We start from the raw sequence: 5,611 nt of genomic DNA, 5'->3' as shown, positions 1-5,611 counted from the left end.
TGAGGCAGCAGAGAACTGCGGCTTGAGGAGGGACTGGAACTCGTCCAGGATGCACTGGAACTCATCCTTGGGTGCGCTGACCATGGCTATCTCTGGCTGCTTTGTGCAGGAGGCGTTGAGACAAACGGATTGGAAGGTACGGGTATTGACAAGTCGCCTACCTCGGGGGTCATTCAGGAGCCCATGGGCGAGGAGGAAGTCAACACCCAGGATGGAGGTTTGGAGAGACGAACTGGTGAACCTCCACAAAAACTTCCGCTGACCGAGCTGGAAGTGGGCAGTCTTGGTACCATACGTTCGGATCTCCGTCGAGTTGGCTGCACGGAGTGGAGGCCCTCAAGGCTGGATCTGGGACTTGATGGCTGTGGCCGGGATGACGCTGATCTGGGCCCCGGTGTTGACGAGGAAGCGTCAGCCGCTGATTGCACCTCGCAGGTAGAGAAGGCTGTGTTCTTGGCCAGCCGTCGCAGCCATTAACAGCGGCTGGCCTGGTCATTTTCCTGGAACGAGCAGGGCTGATGGCACTTCCATTCCTTGGCTCCCCAGCCCTGGTGGAAGAAGCAGAGGCCTGAACTGGATGGCTTGCTTCTGGCTATGCTCTTTGAGGCCCCTACAGGGGCTGAGTGTTCCTCCACAGCGCTAGAGAAAGGCTTGGCATGGTCATGCCCGGGGTTTGTAACCATTTGGACTACTGAGCCCTCCGGGAATAGTTCAAGCCATAGCTCCTGAGCTTTTTGAGTGAACTTCCTGGGATCATCAAAGCTCTCCTGGGACAGAAATGGTCAGATGTTTTCGGGCAAATGGTTGAGGAAGATGCGCTCGAAGAGTGGGCAGGTGATGTGATCACCCATGAGCGCGAGCATCCCATCCATCAACGCGATTGTAGTTCTGTCTCCCAAGGCGACGAGGTGAAGCATCCGAGCAACACGCTGGCTCCTGGAGAGGCTGAGGGAGCCAGTGAGCACCCACTTGATGGTCCTGTACTTGTCTTCCACGGGAAGGTGCTGGACGAGGTGCAGCACTCATTTGGCAGTGGCCTGGTCCAGGGCAGCAACCAGATGATAAAACTTGGTCGTATCTGATGAAATCTGGCGGAGGTGAAACTGAGCCTCTGCGTGGCTGAACCAGCTCTCAGGCTTCTGTAGCCAAAAGGCAGGAAGTTTGATGGCTATAGCGTTGATCAAGGAGTCGTTCATATCGGGTTCAAAGGCATTTGAACCTGTCGGGGTCACCAGTGTTGCGACGGCTACTCTGCTTACTGAATAACTCCACAACCAAACGGGTTGAGTTCAGTGAGCAAAACCGATTTATTGAGGTCTGCCTGGCTGTTCTTATTCTCCCGGCCCGGACCTGGCTGGGAACCGCGCCGTGGTTCTGGACGTCGTCCGGGCGTCATGTGGGCTGCAGAGTGCGGGATTCTAAGCCTGGTGCCGAGGTTGGGAAGAAACCCCTGACGGCGCCATTTTGGCCGGCTGCCCCGCTGCGTGCGTGGCATGCAGGGCCAATTCACCTGCCTAATGGCGTGCTGTCACGGGTACATAATAGGAAAATTGTACGGCAATTTTCATGATCAGCAGCTACAAATCCATAAAACACACCCAAAAATGTTCAGAAAGAAAGATCATTGATGTCCAGTGGACAGTGATCTATGGAGGTTAACAAACATAATAAAAGAATGTCACAGACTCTATTGAATTAATGGATCAATGCTTTTAATTATTCAGTCTATTTTCCTCAGTATTTTTCTGGTACGTTGAAACACTGCCTTCACGGTTAATATTTTGTACGGAGGCACACCAATATGTATTGGATGCAGTCGAGACATGAAGGTGTGTCTTGAAGAAGGAGATATTTTGAGCTGCAAGATCAACACACCTAAAATCCAGACTGAATGCTGACAGCCAGTTTATATTTTTTATCAATTAAGCATGACCAACTTTCTGTGCATTTTCATGCCTAGTATTAAAAATGTGGAAACTAAAATGTGGATTTTTTTTTTCTTTTTTAGGCCAAGGTACTTAGAATAAGTCATAACTTTTAATGAGGCCAAAACAAGTTCAACCTGAACTTGGGGGTCTTCAAACTACCTGTCAAGGCACAATGGAAAGGCTACTTAAATAAGATGCTGTGTACAGTTATTAATAAAGATTAAGCAAGCTGGTGACACCTTCAACTTCTAGATGACAGATTTATTACTTTGTTTCAAGGTAAGAATTTCCATATATTTATCCAAAGTCAAGTGAAGGCATTATTAAATTCAGGTTGGTATGAGTAAATACACAAAAAAATCCTTTCAGAATTCCTCCCTGAGTACAGATGTTGTCCCCTTCATCCTGCCTTCCTCTAAAATCCCAGGAATTTACTGTAAAAGACTAAAGATCTGAATGCCAGAAATCCAGATCACTTCTCGAACACTTGCCTGAAATCAAGACCACCCGAGAATCCAGACTTCTTGAAAACTCTCGCCTGAAATCCAGACCACTCAAGAATCCAGACCTCGAAAACTCTCGCCTAAAATCCAGACCACCCGAGAATCAGGACTTCTCGAAAACTCTCTTCTCTTGTTGCATTTTTAAGTGCCACAAATGAACAGCGGCAATAAGTGACCTCACAGAAATGTAGGATAAAAATATTTATTTGTTTTCTTGTACTTTTAAAAAGTTTCATTAATAAATTATCAAAATTTTCCTGTTTATTCTTCTTAAATTTGGTTTTTAAAAGTACTGCCTGAGAATCCAGAAAACCAGATCGACCCAATCCCCAGTACAGTCCTGATTTTAGCATTTTTACTGTATTTGATTGGCAAAGAACATTAGAAATGTGTCAATCAGAAAAAAAACCTTTATGTGGCTTGATAGTGTGCACAACCTGTTTCGTAAATATGTAAACTTTATTTAAGTGAGTATATAGAGATGCACACAGCATCTTTGTTAATTCATTCTATTACCTAAAGATTCCAAACAGATTATGACATAATTATTCGTAATTGCTTGCAACAAAATTTTTTGAAATCTTGTTTAACTTGGCACAATATTCTCAATCAATTTCTTGGAAATGTGTCACATTAGTTTGCAATTTGGGAGAAAGTATGGACACGAATTTGTTCTAGGGAAAACTTGTTAGTGGAATGTAAGCAACTGATGTTGATTGATAATGTTCATTTCTTGTGATCTTGGTATTTGATAATGATAATAACTTGGAAAGAAGTTTATAAAATCATTCCATTCAAAATATCTGTCCCTTTGAAAGTTTTGAAAGTTTAACCTCTATTTGTTTCTCATTGTTCGACTTCTAGAACCGCTCTGTGTTTCCCAGAACAGTTCTGGTTGCGTGGGGGATTATGGGTAGGGAAGACAGGCATTGTTCTGCCGCGTTTTGAGCCACAGAGAGTGGCCCTGAAGGCCAAAGTGGTCCAGTGAGGCTGTCACAGCCCATACTGGCTGCCCCTGACGGCTTCCACCAGCCCCTGCTGCCCTGACTGATCCCAGCCGCCTCCCCTGTCTTGAGGGTGTCATGGAGGGAGAGGGGGGAGATGGGCTGCAGGCTGACGGTGTCATCAGTCCGCCTGAACCAGCCACTTGCAGTGGCTGTACATTCAAGCCAGGTGGCAGAGTGCAGCCACTCTGCTGATTATCCTTCCCCAAGAAGGGTTGGATTCAGTGCCTCGGAAATAACCACAGCACATTCAGAAAGGTAAGTCTCTAGGCATAAGGCTGGAGAACCTCCACCTTTACATTCGGACATTTTCCTTGCTTGAAAGGCCTTCCAGTTGCCTGCCCTTTTATTTTATCAGATGTGCATTTCAAGAAGTTTATCTATTTTGGTCCAGAAGGTATTGAGATCAGAAAACTGATTTAAGTCTGGAAGATAATCCCACTTGACAAGTTGACACCCACTGACGACTGTTCCATCTGAGTGGATGCCATGGAAATGTATTTGCTGCCCTTGGACCCATCTGATCACAATGGACATGAAAGTGATTCTGGATATCTTTCAGATGCGCCTTATAGGTCGGCTTTTTCCACTGAGGTTAAGTGAGATACAAAGCAGAGGACATGGGTTAAAGGTGAAAGGGGGGAAAAATTAGGGGGAACTTCTTCATCCAGAGATGTGGAATGAGCTGCCAGCTGAAAAGGTGAATGTGGGGTCAATTTTATATTTAAGAAAAGTTTGGGCAGGTACATGGATGGGAGGGGTAAGGAGGGCTATGGACTGGGTGCAGGTCACTGGGACTAGGCAGAAAAATACTTTGGCGCAAACTAGAAGGGCCAAAAGGGCTATTTCTGTGCTGTAATGTTTTAAGGTTCTGTTGTTGTTTCATAAATTGAAACCTTACAGGTGTATATAGTAATTGTATTATATTTGAATTGTGCCACCTTTACCTCCTATTGCCAGCTCATGCTTGTTAAAAAAAAAGTGTACAAAACCTTCCCTTCATATCTCTTTTAAATTTCTCCCCTTTCACCTTAAACCTGTGCCTTGGGTAATATACGTGTGTAGGGAGTGTGATGAGGCTTTACCAGATTGATCACTTTGATGTTGGGGTTGTTAGGAGAAGAGATTCAATAGCGTCTCAAAGTAAGATATAGGCCTTTAAAGACAGAGATAAGAAGAAATGCTGTTACCCAGAGGGTAATAATTCTTGAAAATTCTCTTGAAAAATATCACAAACTACATTCAAGGCAAAGGTGGATGGATTTTTACCCGTGGAGAGAGAGTCAAAAGATATGTGCTAGTTGAGAAGGAATGTGGAGCTGAGATAAAGAATTATCTTATTGAAGGGTGAGGGACTGTGGCCTACTTCTGATTCCATTTCTAATGGTCTTGTTTTGCCCAAGGCTTCATCACTTTGGGTGGGGATGGGGAGGAATGGTGGGAAATCACTGAGTGTGGGTTGGGGAAAGTGCAGTGCCTGATGAAAATGGATATGAAAGAGACCTACCAAAACCCAGTGCCAGGCTGCACTTCTTCCAGGAAGCCGATGACAGGTAATTAAAGCCCAGATGTACTAAGAGTGCCAGATGAGAGAAATGTCTTGGAAGTATGCTGAAAAATGTCCCTGGTAACTTTCTCCAGGTCCATTGACAGAGAATGATATCATTGTCTGACACTCCATTCAAGTGCGACGTGTGCCCCTATTACCTGGATGAATTCCCGGTTAACCAGCTGATTACTTTGTGTTCCACTCCAGAAAATGACTAATCTTCTTAAGTACAGCATTGATAAAAACAACACTCTTTGAGTTTCTTACCTATTGATGTTTGAGCTTTATTGTTCTAAAAGAGGAAATGAAGCCTTGCGTTCAGATTGTGTCATTCATGAAAGTGTTTTTACAGCCTATCAATGAATTTTTAATGAAATTTACAACACAGTAAAAGCCAATTCTGGCCATTGAGACCTGTGCCACCCAATTAACCGGTATATCTGTATGTTTTGGAGGGTTATCAGGATCCTTATTACCCAGCACACACTCTGTTCCCACTGCTACCCTCAGGAAAGATGTGAGGGTGTCACAAGACTTGCTCCGGCAGATTCAGCTGTTACCCCTCCCTCCACCATCAGACTCTTCAACAACAAATTCAATGAAGGACTCATTTTTTTTTAAATTTTT

This window comes from Narcine bancroftii, chromosome 13 (genome assembly GCF_036971445.1).
Source record: "Narcine bancroftii isolate sNarBan1 chromosome 13, sNarBan1.hap1, whole genome shotgun sequence".
Lineage (NCBI taxonomy): Eukaryota > Metazoa > Chordata > Chondrichthyes > Torpediniformes > Narcinidae > Narcine > Narcine bancroftii.
The sequence above is the reverse complement of the archived record's forward strand: the minus strand, read 5'-3'. Positions refer to the sequence as shown.